This window comes from Corythoichthys intestinalis, chromosome 2 (assembly GCF_030265065.1).
Source record: "Corythoichthys intestinalis isolate RoL2023-P3 chromosome 2, ASM3026506v1, whole genome shotgun sequence".
Taxonomy (NCBI): domain Eukaryota; kingdom Metazoa; phylum Chordata; class Actinopteri; order Syngnathiformes; family Syngnathidae; genus Corythoichthys; species Corythoichthys intestinalis.
The window spans coordinates 75,580,617-75,596,300 of record NC_080396.1 but is presented as its reverse complement, the minus strand read 5'-3'; the positions used below and the strand labels follow the sequence as shown (position 1 = coordinate 75,596,300).

The 15,684-nt window shown below is 44.4% G+C and overlaps 1 protein-coding gene and 12 non-coding genes across 15 annotated transcripts in view; all 13 read left to right on the top strand.

The window, feature by feature from the left end:
• cfap74 (cilia and flagella associated protein 74) overlaps nucleotides 1-15,684 on the top strand; it is a 344,912-nt gene that overhangs the window by 219,269 nt on the left and 109,959 nt on the right. The window lies entirely within an intron of this gene.
• Nucleotides 740-821, top strand: trnas-aga (transfer RNA serine (anticodon AGA)). Its single transcript has one exon. It is a non-coding gene; the product is annotated as a tRNA-Ser (tRNA).
• On the top strand, nucleotides 1,751-1,832 carry trnas-uga (transfer RNA serine (anticodon UGA)). Its single transcript has one exon. It is a non-coding gene; the product is annotated as a tRNA-Ser (tRNA).
• On the top strand, nucleotides 3,433-3,514 carry trnas-uga (transfer RNA serine (anticodon UGA)). The gene has a single exon. It is a non-coding gene; the product is annotated as a tRNA-Ser (tRNA).
• On the top strand, nucleotides 4,781-4,862 carry trnas-aga (transfer RNA serine (anticodon AGA)). The gene has a single exon. It is a non-coding gene; the product is annotated as a tRNA-Ser (tRNA).
• On the top strand, nucleotides 5,792-5,873 carry trnas-uga (transfer RNA serine (anticodon UGA)). Its single transcript has one exon. It is a non-coding gene; the product is annotated as a tRNA-Ser (tRNA).
• trnas-uga (transfer RNA serine (anticodon UGA)) lies at nucleotides 7,474-7,555 on the top strand. The gene has a single exon. It is a non-coding gene; the product is annotated as a tRNA-Ser (tRNA).
• On the top strand, nucleotides 8,822-8,903 carry trnas-aga (transfer RNA serine (anticodon AGA)). The gene has a single exon. It is a non-coding gene; the product is annotated as a tRNA-Ser (tRNA).
• trnas-uga (transfer RNA serine (anticodon UGA)) lies at nucleotides 9,833-9,914 on the top strand. Its single transcript has one exon. It is a non-coding gene; the product is annotated as a tRNA-Ser (tRNA).
• Nucleotides 11,515-11,596, top strand: trnas-uga (transfer RNA serine (anticodon UGA)). The gene has a single exon. It is a non-coding gene; the product is annotated as a tRNA-Ser (tRNA).
• trnas-aga (transfer RNA serine (anticodon AGA)) lies at nucleotides 12,863-12,944 on the top strand. Its single transcript has one exon. It is a non-coding gene; the product is annotated as a tRNA-Ser (tRNA).
• Nucleotides 13,874-13,955, top strand: trnas-uga (transfer RNA serine (anticodon UGA)). Its single transcript has one exon. It is a non-coding gene; the product is annotated as a tRNA-Ser (tRNA).
• On the top strand, nucleotides 15,556-15,637 carry trnas-uga (transfer RNA serine (anticodon UGA)). The gene has a single exon. It is a non-coding gene; the product is annotated as a tRNA-Ser (tRNA).

Genomic DNA, 15,684 nt, shown 5'->3' with positions numbered 1-15,684 from the left:
CATACCTATTCCTTCAATGGGTTTATTTTTGAATGCTAAGATTAGCATTCCACACAATAGTGGCAGTTGTTGTGGCCGAGTGGTTAAGGCGATGGATTAGAAATCCATTGGGGTCTCTCCTCGCAGGTTTGAGTCCTGCCAACAACGGACGTTCGTTGCTATCTATTGTTAGGTACAAGCATGGCTGCTATTGTTAGCATAATTACTTGTCTTATGCCAATTGACATCAAATCCTTTTTCAATCTGTCCTGCAAGGCTTGTTCTCAGGAACCCAGTAGTTGCGGCTGAGTGTTTAAGGCGTTCTTGACTGCCAGGCTTGTTTTCTGGAACCCAAAATCATACCTACTCCTTCAATGGGGTTATTATTGAATACTAAGATTAGCATTCCACACCCCACTGGCAGTTTTTGTGGCCGAGTGGTTAAGGCGGTGAACTACAAATCCTTTGAGGTCTCCCCTCACAGGTTCGAGTCCTGACAAGAACGGACGTTCGTTACTATCTATTGTTAGGTACAAGCATGGCCACTACTGTTAGCATTATTACTTGTCTTCTGCCAACTGACATCAAATCCTTCTTCAATCTTGCCTGCAAGGCTTGTTCTCAGGAACCCAGTAGTTGTGACCGAGCGGTTAAGGTGTTTTTAACTGCAAGGCTTGTTATCTGGAACTCAAAATCATGCCTCTGCCTTCAATGGGGTTATTTTTTAATGCTATGATTAGCATTCCACACAACAGTGGCAGTTGTTGTGGCCGAGTGGTTAAGGCGATGGATTAGAAATCCATTGGGGTCTCCCCTCGCAGGTTCGAGTCCTGCCAACAACGGATGTTCATTGCTATCTATTTTTAGGTACAAGCATGGCTCCTAATGTAAGCATCATTACTTGTGTTCTCCCAATTGACATCAAATCCTTTTTCAATCTGTCGTGCAAGGCTTGTTCTCGGGAACCCAGTAGTTGTGGCTGAGCGGTTAAGGCATTCTTGACTGCAAGGCTTGTTTTCTGGAACCCAAAATCAGACCTACTCCTTCAATGGGGTTATTATTGAATACTAAGATTAGTATTCCACACAGTGGTGGCAGTTTTTGTGGCTGAGTGGTTAAGGTGATGGACTTGAAATCGATTGGGGTCTCCCTTCGCAGGTTCGAGTCCTGCCAACAACGGACGTTCGTTACTATCTATTGTTAGGTACAAGCATGGCTGCTAATGTTAGCATCATTACTAGTGTTCTGCCAATTGACATCAAATCCTTCTTCAATCTGTCGTGCAAAGCTTGTTCTCAGGAACCCAGTAGTTGTGGCTGAGTGGTTAAGGTGTTCTTGACTGCAAGGCTTGTTTTCTGGAACCCAAAATCATAACTACTCCTTCAATGGGTTTATTATTGAATGCTAAGTTTAGCATCCAACACACCACTGGCAGTTGTTGTGGCCGAGTAGTAAAGGCGATAGACTACAAATCTATTGGAGTCTCCCCTCACAGGTTGGAGTCCTGCCAACAACGGACAGTCGTTGCTATCTATTGTTAGGTACAAGCATGGCTGCTAATGTTAGCATCATTACTTGTGTTCTGCCAATTGACATCAAATCCTTCTTCAATCTGTCCTGCAAGGCTTGTTCTCAGGAACCCAGAAGTTGTGGCTGAGCGGTTAAGACATTCTTGACTGCCAGGCTTGTTTTCTGGAAACCAAAATCATAACTACTCCTTCAATGGGTTTATTTTTTAATGCTAAGATTAGCATTCCACAGACCACTGGCAGTTGTTGTGGCCGAGTGGTTAAGGCAATGGACTTGAAATCCATTGGGGTCTCCCCTCGCAGGTTCGAGTCCTGCCAACAACGGACGTTCGTTACTAACTATTGTTAGGTACAAGCATGGCTGCTCGTGTGAGCGTCATTACTAGTGTTCTGCCAATTGACATCAAATCCTTTTTCAATCTGTCCTGCAAGGCTTGTTCTCAGGAACCCAGTAGTTGCGGCTGAGTGTTTAAGGCATTCTTGACTGCCAGGCTTGTTTTCTGGAACCAAAATCATACCTACTACTTCAATGGGTTTATTATTGAATGCTAAGTTTAACATTCCACACACCACTGGCAGTTGTTGTGGCCGAGTAGTAAAGGCGATAGACTACAAATCTATTGGAGTCTCCCCTCACAGGTTGGAGTCCTGCCAACAACGGACAGTCGTTGCTATCTATTGTTAGGTACAAGCATGGCTGCTATTGTTAGCATAATTACTTGTCTTATGCCAATTGACATCAAATCCTTTTTCAATCTGTCCTGCAAGGCTTGTTCTCAGGAACCCAGTAGTTGCGGCTGAGTGTTAAAGGCGTTCTTGACTGCCAGGCTTGTTTTCTGGAACCCAAAATCATACCTACTCCTTCAATGGGGTTATTATTGAATACTAAGATTAGCATTCCACACCCCACTGGCAGTTTTTGTGGCGGAGTGGTTAAGGCGGTGAACTACAAATCCTTTGAGGTCTCCCCTCACAGGTTCGAGTCCTGCCAACAACGGACGTTCGTTATTATCTATTGTTAGGTACAAGCATGGCCACTACTGTTAGCATTATTACTTGTCTTCTGCCAACTGACATCAAATCCTTCTTCAATCTTGCCTGCAAGGCTTGTTTTCTGGAACCCAGTAGTTGTGACCGAGCGGTTAAGGTGTTCTTAACTGCAAGGCTTGTTATCTGGAACTCAAAATCATGCCTCTGCCTTCAATGGGGTTATTTTTTAATGCTAAGGTTAGCATTCCACACAACAGTGGCAGTTGTTGTGGCCGAGTGGTTAAGGCGATGGATTAGAAATCTATTGGGGTCTCCCCTCGCAGGTTCGAGCCCTGCCAACAACGGATGTTCATTGCTATCTATTTTTAGGTACAAGCATGGCTCCTAATGTAAGCATCATTACTTGTGTTCTCCCAATTGACATCAAATCCTTTTTCAATCTGTCGTGCAAGGCTTGCTCTCAGGAACCCAGTAGTTGTGGCTGAGCGGTTGACATTCTAGACTGCAAGGCTTGTTTTCTGGAACCCAAAATCATAACTACTCTTTCAATGGGTTTATTTTTAAATGCTAAGATTAGCATTCCACACAACCGTGGCAGTTGTTGTGGCTGAGTTGTCAAGGCGATGAACTTGAAATTGATTGGGGTCTCCCCTCGCAGGTTCAAGCCCTGCCAACAACGGACGTTCGTTACTATCTATTGTTAGGTACAAGCATGGCTGCTAATGTTAGCATCATTACTAGTGTTCTGCCAATTGACATCAAATCCTTCTTCAATCTGTCGTGCAAAGCTTGTTCTCAGGAACCCAGTAGTTTTGGCTGAGTTGTTAATGCATTCTTGACTGCCAGGCTTGTTTTCTGGAACCCAAAATCATACCGACTCCGTCAATGGGTTTATTTTTTAATGCTAAGATTAGCATTCCACAGACCACTGGCAGTTGATGTGGCCGAGTGGTTAAGGCGATGGACTTGAAATCCATTGGGGTCTCCCCTCGCAGGTTCGAGTCCTGCCAATAACGGACGTTCGTTGCTATCTATTGTTAGGTACAAGCATGGCTGCTCATGTTAGCATCATTACTAGTGTTCTGCCAATTGACATCAAATCTTTCTTCAATCTGTCCTGCAAGGCTTGTTCTCAGGAACCCAGTAGTTGTGGCTGAGCGGTTAAGGCATTCTTGACTGCAAGGCTTGTTTTCTGGAACCGCAAATCATACCTATTCCTTCAATGGGTTTATTATTGAATGCTAAGTTTAACATTCCACAGACCACTGGCAGTTGTTGTGGCCGAGTGGTTAAGGCGATGGATTAGAAATCCATTGGGGTCTCCCCTCGAAGGTTCGAGTCCTGCTAACAACGGACGTTCGTTACTATCTGTTGTTAGGTACAAGTATGGCTGCTATTGTTAGCATAATTACTTGTCTCATGCCAATTGACATCAAATCCTTCTTCAATCTGTCGTGCAAGGCTTGTTCTCGGGAACCCGGTAGTTGTGGCTGAGCGGTAAAGGCATTCTTGACTGCAAGGCTTGTTTTCTGGAACCGAAAATCATACCTATTCCTTCAATGGGTTTATTTTTGAATGCTAAGATTAGCATTCCACACAATAGTGGCAGTTGTTGTGGCCGAGTGGTTAAGGCGATGGATTAGAAATCCATTGGGGTCTCTCCTCGCAGGTTTGAGTCCTGCCAACAACGGACGTTCGTTGCTATCTATTGTTAGGTACAAGCATGGCTGCTATTGTTAGCATAATTACTTGTCTTATGCCAATTGACATCAAATCCTTTTTCAATCTGTCCTGCAAGGCTTGTTCTCAGGAACCCAGTAGTTGCGGCTGAGTGTTTAAGGCGTTCTTGACTGCCAGGCTTGTTTTCTGGAACCCAAAATCATACCTACTCCTTCAATGGGGTTATTATTGAATACTAAGATTAGCATTCCACACCCCACTGGCAGTTTTTGTGGCCGAGTGGTTAAGGCGGTGAACTACAAATCCTTTGAGGTCTCCCCTCACAGGTTCGAGTCCTGACAACAACGGACGTTCGTTACTATCTATTGTTAGGTCCAAGCATGGCCACTACTGTTAGCATTATTACTTGTCTTCTGCCAACTGACATCAAATCCTTCTTCAATCTTGCCTGCAAGGCTTGTTCTCAGGAACCCAGTAGTTGTGACCGAGCGGTTAAGGTGTTTTTAACTGCAAGGCTTGTTATCTGCAACTCAAAATCATGCCTCTGCCTTCAATGGGGTTATTTTTTAATGCTATGATTAGCATTCCACACAACAGTGGCAGTTGTTGTGGCCGAGTGGTTAAGGCGATGGATTAGAAATCCATTGGGGTCTCCCCTCGCAGGTTCGAGTCCTGCCAACAACGGATGTTCATTGCTATCTATTTTTAGGTACAAGCATGGCTCCTAATGTAAGCATCATTACTTGTGTTCTCCCAATTGACATCAAATCCTTTTTCAATCTGTCGTGCAAGGCTTGTTCTCGGGAACCCAGTAGTTGTGGCTGAGCGGTTAAGGCATTCTTGACTGCAAGGCTTGTTTTCTGGAACCCAAAATCAGACCTACTCCTTCAATGGGGTTATTATTGAATACTAAGATTAGCATTCCACACAGTGGTGGCAGTTTTTGTGGCTGAGTGGTTAAGGTGATGGACTTGAAATCGATTGGGCTCTCCCTTCGCAGGTTCGAGTCCTGCCAACAACGGACGTTCGTTACTATCTATTGTTAGGTACAAGCATGGCTGCTAATGTTAGCATCATTACTAGTGTTCTGCCAATTGACATCAAATCCTTCTTCAATCTGTCGTGCAAAGCTTGTTCTCAGGAACCCAGTAGTTGTGGCTGAGTGGTTAAGGTGTTCTTGACTGCAAGGCTTGTTTTCTGGAACCCAAAATCATAACTACTCCTTCAATGGGTTTATTATTGAATGCTAAGTTTAGCATCCAACACACCACTGGCAGTTGTTGTGGCCGAGTAGTAAAGGCGATAGACTAAAAATCTATTGGAGTCTCCCCTCACAGGTTGGAGTCCTGCCAACAACGGACAGTCGTTGCTATCTATTGTTAGGTACAAGCATGGCTGCTAATGTTAGCATCATTACTTGTGTTCTGCCAATTGACATCAAATCCTTCTTCAATCTGTCCTGCAAGGCTTGTTCTCAGGAACCCAGAAGTTGTGGCTGAGCGGTTAAGACATTCTTGACTGCCAGGCTTGTTTTCTGGAAACCAAAATCATAACTACTCCTTCAATGGGTTTATTTTTTAATGCTAAGATTAGCATTCCACAGACCACTGGCAGTTGTTGTGGCCGAGTGGTTAAGGCAATGGACTTGAAATCCATTGGGGTCTCCCCTCGCAGGTTCGAGTCCTGCCAACAACGGACGTTCGTTACTAACTATTGTTAGGTACAAGCATGGCTGCTCGTGTGAGCGTCATTACTAGTGTTCTGCCAATTGACATCAAATCCTTTTTCAATCTGTCCTGCAAGGCTTGTTCTCAGGAACCCAGTAGTTGCGGCTGAGTGTTTAAGGCATTCTTGACTGCCAGGCTTGTTTTCTGGAACCAAAATCATACCTACTACTTCAATGGGTTTATTATTGAATGCTAAGTTTAACATTCCACACACCACTGGCAGTTGTTGTGGCCGAGTAGTAAAGGCGATAGACTACAAATCTATTGGAGTCTCCCCTCACAGGTTGGAGTCCTGCCAACAACGGACAGTCGTTGCTATCTATTGTTAGGTACAAGCATGGCTGCTATTGTTAGCATAATTACTTGTCTTATGCCAATTGACATCAAATCCTTTTTCAATCTGTCCTGCAAGGCTTGTTCTCAGGAACCCAGTAGTTGCGGCTGAGTGTTAAAGGCGTTCTTGACTGCCAGGCTTGTTTTCTGGAACCCAAAATCATACCTACTCCTTCAATGGGGTTATTATTGAATACTAAGATTAGCATTCCACACCCCACTGGCAGTTTTTGTGGCGGAGTGGTTAAGGCGGTGAACTACAAATCCTTTGAGGTCTCCCCTCACAGGTTCGAGTCCTGCCAACAACGGACGTTCGTTATTATCTATTGTTAGGTACAAGCATGGCCACTACTGTTAGCATTATTACTTGTCTTCTGCCAACTGACATCAAATCCTTCTTCAATCTTGCCTGCAAGGCTTGTTTTCTGGAACCCAGTAGTTGTGACCGAGCGGTTAAGGTGTTCTTAACTGCAAGGCTTGTTATCTGGAACTCAAAATCATGCCTCTGCCTTCAATGGGGTTATTTTTTAATGCTAAGGTTAGCATTCCACACAACAGTGGCAGTTGTTGTGGCCGAGTGGTTAAGGCGATGGATTAGAAATCTATTGGGGTCTCCCCTCGCAGGTTCGAGCCCTGCCAACAACGGATGTTCATTGCTATCTATTTTTAGGTACAAGCATGGCTCCTAATGTAAGCATCATTACTTGTGTTCTCCCAATTGACATCAAATCCTTTTTCAATCTGTCGTGCAAGGCTTGCTCTCAGGAACCCAGTAGTTGTGGCTGAGCGGTTGACATTCTAGACTGCAAGGCTTGTTTTCTGGAACCCAAAATCATAACTACTCTTTCAATGGGTTTATTTTTAAATGCTAAGATTAGCATTCCACACAACCGTGGCAGTTGTTGTGGCTGAGTTGTCAAGGCGATGAACTTGAAATTGATTGGGGTCTCCCCTCGCAGGTTCAAGCCCTGCCAACAACGGACGTTCGTTACTATCTATTGTTAGGTACAAGCATGGCTGCTAATGTTAGCATCATTACTAGTGTTCTGCCAATTGACATCAAATCCTTCTTCAATCTGTCGTGCAAAGCTTGTTCTCAGGAACCCAGTAGTTTTGGCTGAGTTGTTAATGCATTCTTGACTGCCAGGCTTGTTTTCTGGAACCCAAAATCATACCGACTCCGTCAATGGGTTTATTTTTTAATGCTAAGATTAGCATTCCACAGACCACTGGCAGTTGATGTGGCCGAGTGGTTAAGGCGATGGACTTGAAATCCATTGGGGTCTCCCCTCGCAGGTTCGAGTCCTGCCAATAACGGACGTTCGTTGCTATCTATTGTTAGGTACAAGCATGGCTGCTCATGTTAGCATCATTACTAGTGTTCTGCCAATTGACATCAAATCTTTCTTCAATCTGTCCTGCAAGGCTTGTTCTCAGGAACCCAGTAGTTGTGGCTGAGCGGTTAAGGCATTCTTGACTGCAAGGCTTGTTTTCTGGAACCGCAAATCATACCTATTCCTTCAATGGGTTTATTATTGAATGCTAAGTTTAACATTCCACAGACCACTGGCAGTTGTTGTGGCCGAGTGGTTAAGGCGATGGATTAGAAATCCATTGGGGTCTCCCCTCGAAGGTTCGAGTCCTGCTAACAACGGACGTTCGTTACTATCTGTTGTTAGGTACAAGTATGGCTGCTATTGTTAGCATAATTACTTGTCTCATGCCAATTGACATCAAATCCTTCTTCAATCTGTCGTGCAAGGCTTGTTCTCGGGAACCCGGTAGTTGTGGCTGAGCGGTAAAGGCATTCTTGACTGCAAGGCTTGTTTTCTGGAACCGAAAATCATACCTATTCCTTCAATGGGTTTATTTTTGAATGCTAAGATTAGCATTCCACACAATAGTGGCAGTTGTTGTGGCCGAGTGGTTAAGGCGATGGATTAGAAATCCATTGGGGTCTCTCCTCGCAGGTTTGAGTCCTGCCAACAACGGACGTTCGTTGCTATCTATTGTTAGGTACAAGCATGGCTGCTATTGTTAGCATAATTACTTGTCTTATGCCAATTGACATCAAATCCTTTTTCAATCTGTCCTGCAAGGCTTGTTCTCAGGAACCCAGTAGTTGCGGCTGAGTGTTTAAGGCGTTCTTGACTGCCAGGCTTGTTTTCTGGAACCCAAAATCATACCTACTCCTTCAATGGGGTTATTATTGAATACTAAGATTAGCATTCCACACCCCACTGGCAGTTTTTGTGGCCGAGTGGTTAAGGCGGTGAACTACAAATCCTTTGAGGTCTCCCCTCACAGGTTCGAGTCCTGACAACAACGGACGTTCGTTACTATCTATTGTTAGGTCCAAGCATGGCCACTACTGTTAGCATTATTACTTGTCTTCTGCCAACTGACATCAAATCCTTCTTCAATCTTGCCTGCAAGGCTTGTTCTCAGGAACCCAGTAGTTGTGACCGAGCGGTTAAGGTGTTTTTAACTGCAAGGCTTGTTATCTGCAACTCAAAATCATGCCTCTGCCTTCAATGGGGTTATTTTTTAATGCTATGATTAGCATTCCACACAACAGTGGCAGTTGTTGTGGCCGAGTGGTTAAGGCGATGGATTAGAAATCCATTGGGGTCTCCCCTCGCAGGTTCGAGTCCTGCCAACAACGGATGTTCATTGCTATCTATTTTTAGGTACAAGCATGGCTCCTAATGTAAGCATCATTACTTGTGTTCTCCCAATTGACATCAAATCCTTTTTCAATCTGTCGTGCAAGGCTTGTTCTCGGGAACCCAGTAGTTGTGGCTGAGCGGTTAAGGCATTCTTGACTGCAAGGCTTGTTTTCTGGAACCCAAAATCAGACCTACTCCTTCAATGGGGTTATTATTGAATACTAAGATTAGCATTCCACACAGTGGTGGCAGTTTTTGTGGCTGAGTGGTTAAGGTGATGGACTTGAAATCGATTGGGGTCTCCCTTCGCAGGTTCGAGTCCTGCCAACAACGGACGTTCGTTACTATCTATTGTTAGGTACAAGCATGGCTGCTAATGTTAGCATCATTACTAGTGTTCTGCCAATTGACATCAAATCCTTCTTCAATCTGTCGTGCAAAGCTTGTTCTCAGGAACCCAGTAGTTGTGGCTGAGTGGTTAAGGTGTTCTTGACTGCAAGGCTTGTTTTCTGGAACCCAAAATCATAACTACTCCTTCAATGGGTTTATTATTGAATGCTAAGTTTAGCATCCAACACACCACTGGCAGTTGTTGTGGCCGAGTAGTAAAGGCGATAGACTAAAAATCTATTGGAGTCTCCCCTCACAGGTTGGAGTCCTGCCAACAACGGACAGTCGTTGCTATCTATTGTTAGGTACAAGCATGGCTGCTAATGTTAGCATCATTACTTGTGTTCTGCCAATTGACATCAAATCCTTCTTCAATCTGTCCTGCAAGGCTTGTTCTCAGGAACCCAGAAGTTGTGGCTGAGCGGTTAAGACATTCTTGACTGCCAGGCTTGTTTTCTGGAAACCAAAATCATAACTACTCCTTCAATGGGTTTATTTTTTAATGCTAAGATTAGCATTCCACAGACCACTGGCAGTTGTTGTGGCCGAGTGGTTAAGGCAATGGACTTGAAATCCATTGGGGTCTCCCCTCGCAGGTTCGAGTCCTGCCAACAACGGACGTTCGTTACTAACTATTGTTAGGTACAAGCATGGCTGCTCGTGTGAGCGTCATTACTAGTGTTCTGCCAATTGACATCAAATCCTTTTTCAATCTGTCCTGCAAGGCTTGTTCTCAGGAACCCAGTAGTTGCGGCTGAGTGTTTAAGGCATTCTTGACTGCCAGGCTTGTTTTCTGGAACCAAAATCATACCTACTACTTCAATGGGTTTATTATTGAATGCTAAGTTTAACATTCCACACACCACTGGCAGTTGTTGTGGCCGAGTAGTAAAGGCGATAGACTACAAATCTATTGGAGTCTCCCCTCACAGGTTGGAGTCCTGCCAACAACGGACAGTCGTTGCTATCTATTGTTAGGTACAAGCATGGCTGCTATTGTTAGCATAATTACTTGTCTTATGCCAATTGACATCAAATCCTTTTTCAATCTGTCCTGCAAGGCTTGTTCTCAGGAACCCAGTAGTTGCGGCTGAGTGTTAAAGGCGTTCTTGACTGCCAGGCTTGTTTTCTGGAACCCAAAATCATACCTACTCCTTCAATGGGGTTATTATTGAATACTAAGATTAGCATTCCACACCCCACTGGCAGTTTTTGTGGCGGAGTGGTTAAGGCGGTGAACTACAAATCCTTTGAGGTCTCCCCTCACAGGTTCGAGTCCTGCCAACAACGGACGTTCGTTATTATCTATTGTTAGGTACAAGCATGGCCACTACTGTTAGCATTATTACTTGTCTTCTGCCAACTGACATCAAATCCTTCTTCAATCTTGCCTGCAAGGCTTGTTTTCTGGAACCCAGTAGTTGTGACCGAGCGGTTAAGGTGTTCTTAACTGCAAGGCTTGTTATCTGGAACTCAAAATCATGCCTCTGCCTTCAATGGGGTTATTTTTTAATGCTAAGGTTAGCATTCCACACAACAGTGGCAGTTGTTGTGGCCGAGTGGTTAAGGCGATGGATTAGAAATCTATTGGGGTCTCCCCTCGCAGGTTCGAGCCCTGCCAACAACGGATGTTCATTGCTATCTATTTTTAGGTACAAGCATGGCTCCTAATGTAAGCATCATTACTTGTGTTCTCCCAATTGACATCAAATCCTTTTTCAATCTGTCGTGCAAGGCTTGCTCTCAGGAACCCAGTAGTTGTGGCTGAGCGGTTGACATTCTAGACTGCAAGGCTTGTTTTCTGGAACCCAAAATCATAACTACTCTTTCAATGGGTTTATTTTTAAATGCTAAGATTAGCATTCCACACAACCGTGGCAGTTGTTGTGGCTGAGTTGTCAAGGCGATGAACTTGAAATTGATTGGGGTCTCCCCTCGCAGGTTCAAGCCCTGCCAACAACGGACGTTCGTTACTATCTATTGTTAGGTACAAGCATGGCTGCTAATGTTAGCATCATTACTAGTGTTCTGCCAATTGACATCAAATCCTTCTTCAATCTGTCGTGCAAAGCTTGTTCTCAGGAACCCAGTAGTTTTGGCTGAGTTGTTAATGCATTCTTGACTGCCAGGCTTGTTTTCTGGAACCCAAAATCATACCGACTCCGTCAATGGGTTTATTTTTTAATGCTAAGATTAGCATTCCACAGACCACTGGCAGTTGATGTGGCCGAGTGGTTAAGGCGATGGACTTGAAATCCATTGGGGTCTCCCCTCGCAGGTTCGAGTCCTGCCAATAACGGACGTTCGTTGCTATCTATTGTTAGGTACAAGCATGGCTGCTCATGTTAGCATCATTACTAGTGTTCTGCCAATTGACATCAAATCTTTCTTCAATCTGTCCTGCAAGGCTTGTTCTCAGGAACCCAGTAGTTGTGGCTGAGCGGTTAAGGCATTCTTGACTGCAAGGCTTGTTTTCTGGAACCGCAAATCATACCTATTCCTTCAATGGGTTTATTATTGAATGCTAAGTTTAACATTCCACAGACCACTGGCAGTTGTTGTGGCCGAGTGGTTAAGGCGATGGATTAGAAATCCATTGGGGTCTCCCCTCGAAGGTTCGAGTCCTGCTAACAACGGACGTTCGTTACTATCTGTTGTTAGGTACAAGTATGGCTGCTATTGTTAGCATAATTACTTGTCTCATGCCAATTGACATCAAATCCTTCTTCAATCTGTCGTGCAAGGCTTGTTCTCGGGAACCCGGTAGTTGTGGCTGAGCGGTAAAGGCATTCTTGACTGCAAGGCTTGTTTTCTGGAACCGAAAATCATACCTATTCCTTCAATGGGTTTATTTTTGAATGCTAAGATTAGCATTCCACACAATAGTGGCAGTTGTTGTGGCCGAGTGGTTAAGGCGATGGATTAGAAATCCATTGGGGTCTCTCCTCGCAGGTTTGAGTCCTGCCAACAACGGACGTTCGTTGCTATCTATTGTTAGGTACAAGCATGGCTGCTATTGTTAGCATAATTACTTGTCTTATGCCAATTGACATCAAATCCTTTTTCAATCTGTCCTGCAAGGCTTGTTCTCAGGAACCCAGTAGTTGCGGCTGAGTGTTTAAGGCGTTCTTGACTGCCAGGCTTGTTTTCTGGAACCCAAAATCATACCTACTCCTTCAATGGGGTTATTATTGAATACTAAGATTAGCATTCCACACCCCACTGGCAGTTTTTGTGGCCGAGTGGTTAAGGCGGTGAACTACAAATCCTTTGAGGTCTCCCCTCACAGGTTCGAGTCCTGACAAGAACGGACGTTCGTTACTATCTATTGTTAGGTACAAGCATGGCCACTACTGTTAGCATTATTACTTGTCTTCTGCCAACTGACATCAAATCCTTCTTCAATCTTGCCTGCAAGGCTTGTTCTCAGGAACCCAGTAGTTGTGACCGAGCGGTTAAGGTGTTTTTAACTGCAAGGCTTGTTATCTGGAACTCAAAATCATGCCTCTGCCTTCAATGGGGTTATTTTTTAATGCTATGATTAGCATTCCACACAACAGTGGCAGTTGTTGTGGCCGAGTGGTTAAGGCGATGGATTAGAAATCCATTGGGGTCTCCCCTCGCAGGTTCGAGTCCTGCCAACAACGGATGTTCATTGCTATCTATTTTTAGGTACAAGCATGGCTCCTAATGTAAGCATCATTACTTGTGTTCTCCCAATTGACATCAAATCCTTTTTCAATCTGTCGTGCAAGGCTTGTTCTCGGGAACCCAGTAGTTGTGGCTGAGCGGTTAAGGCATTCTTGACTGCAAGGCTTGTTTTCTGGAACCCAAAATCAGACCTACTCCTTCAATGGGGTTATTATTGAATACTAAGATTAGTATTCCACACAGTGGTGGCAGTTTTTGTGGCTGAGTGGTTAAGGTGATGGACTTGAAATCGATTGGGGTCTCCCTTCGCAGGTTCGAGTCCTGCCAACAACGGACGTTCGTTACTATCTATTGTTAGGTACAAGCATGGCTGCTAATGTTAGCATCATTACTAGTGTTCTGCCAATTGACATCAAATCCTTCTTCAATCTGTCGTGCAAAGCTTGTTCTCAGGAACCCAGTAGTTGTGGCTGAGTGGTTAAGGTGTTCTTGACTGCAAGGCTTGTTTTCTGGAACCCAAAATCATAACTACTCCTTCAATGGGTTTATTATTGAATGCTAAGTTTAGCATCCAACACACCACTGGCAGTTGTTGTGGCCGAGTAGTAAAGGCGATAGACTACAAATCTATTGGAGTCTCCCCTCACAGGTTGGAGTCCTGCCAACAACGGACAGTCGTTGCTATCTATTGTTAGGTACAAGCATGGCTGCTAATGTTAGCATCATTACTTGTGTTCTGCCAATTGACATCAAATCCTTCTTCAATCTGTCCTGCAAGGCTTGTTCTCAGGAACCCAGAAGTTGTGGCTGAGCGGTTAAGACATTCTTGACTGCCAGGCTTGTTTTCTGGAAACCAAAATCATAACTACTCCTTCAATGGGTTTATTTTTTAATGCTAAGATTAGCATTCCACAGACCACTGGCAGTTGTTGTGGCCGAGTGGTTAAGGCAATGGACTTGAAATCCATTGGGGTCTCCCCTCGCAGGTTCGAGTCCTGCCAACAACGGACGTTCGTTACTAACTATTGTTAGGTACAAGCATGGCTGCTCGTGTGAGCGTCATTACTAGTGTTCTGCCAATTGACATCAAATCCTTTTTCAATCTGTCCTGCAAGGCTTGTTCTCAGGAACCCAGTAGTTGCGGCTGAGTGTTTAAGGCATTCTTGACTGCCAGGCTTGTTTTCTGGAACCAAAATCATACCTACTACTTCAATGGGTTTATTATTGAATGCTAAGTTTAACATTCCACACACCACTGGCAGTTGTTGTGGCCGAGTAGTAAAGGCGATAGACTACAAATCTATTGGAGTCTCCCCTCACAGGTTGGAGTCCTGCCAACAACGGACAGTCGTTGCTATCTATTGTTAGGTACAAGCATGGCTGCTATTGTTAGCATAATTACTTGTCTTATGCCAATTGACATCAAATCCTTTTTCAATCTGTCCTGCAAGGCTTGTTCTCAGGAACCCAGTAGTTGCGGCTGAGTGTTAAAGGCGTTCTTGACTGCCAGGCTTGTTTTCTGGAACCCAAAATCATACCTACTCCTTCAATGGGGTTATTATTGAATACTAAGATTAGCATTCCACACCCCACTGGCAGTTTTTGTGGCGGAGTGGTTAAGGCGGTGAACTACAAATCCTTTGAGGTCTCCCCTCACAGGTTCGAGTCCTGCCAACAACGGACGTTCGTTATTATCTATTGTTAGGTACAAGCATGGCCACTACTGTTAGCATTATTACTTGTCTTCTGCCAACTGACATCAAATCCTTCTTCAATCTTGCCTGCAAGGCTTGTTTTCTGGAACCCAGTAGTTGTGACCGAGCGGTTAAGGTGTTCTTAACTGCAAGGCTTGTTATCTGGAACTCAAAATCATGCCTCTGCCTTCAATGGGGTTATTTTTTAATGCTAAGGTTAGCATTCCACACAACAGTGGCAGTTGTTGTGGCCGAGTGGTTAAGGCGATGGATTAGAAATCTATTGGGGTCTCCCCTCGCAGGTTCGAGCCCTGCCAACAACGGATGTTCATTGCTATCTATTTTTAGGTACAAGCATGGCTCCTAATGTAAGCATCATTACTTGTGTTCTCCCAATTGACATCAAATCCTTTTTCAATCTGTCGTGCAAGGCTTGCTCTCAGGAACCCAGTAGTTGTGGCTGAGCGGTTGACATTCTAGACTGCAAGGCTTGTTTTCTGGAACCCAAAATCATAACTACTCTTTCAATGGGTTTATTTTTAAATGCTAAGATTAGCATTCCACACAACCGTGGCAGTTGTTGTGGCTGAGTTGTCAAGGCGATGAACTTGAAATTGATTGGGGTCTCCCCTCGCAGGTTCAAGCCCTGCCAACAACGGACGTTCGTTACTATCTCTTGTTAGGTACAAGCATGGCTGCTAATGTTAGCATCATTACTAGTGTTCTGCCAATTGACATCAAATCCTTCTTCAATCTGTCGTGCAAAGCTTGTTCTCAGGAACCCAGTAGTTTTGGCTGAGTTGTTAATGCATTCTTGACTGCCAGGCTTGTTTTCTGGAACCCAAAATCATACCGACTCCGTCAATGGGTTTATTTTTTAATGCTAAGATTAGCATTCCACAGACCACTGGCAGTTGATGTGGCCGAGTGGTTAAGGCGATGGACTTGAAATCCATTGGGGTCTCCCCTCGCAGGTTCGAGTCCTGCCAATAACGGACGTTCGTTGCTATCTATTGTTAGGTACAAGCATGGCTGCTCATGT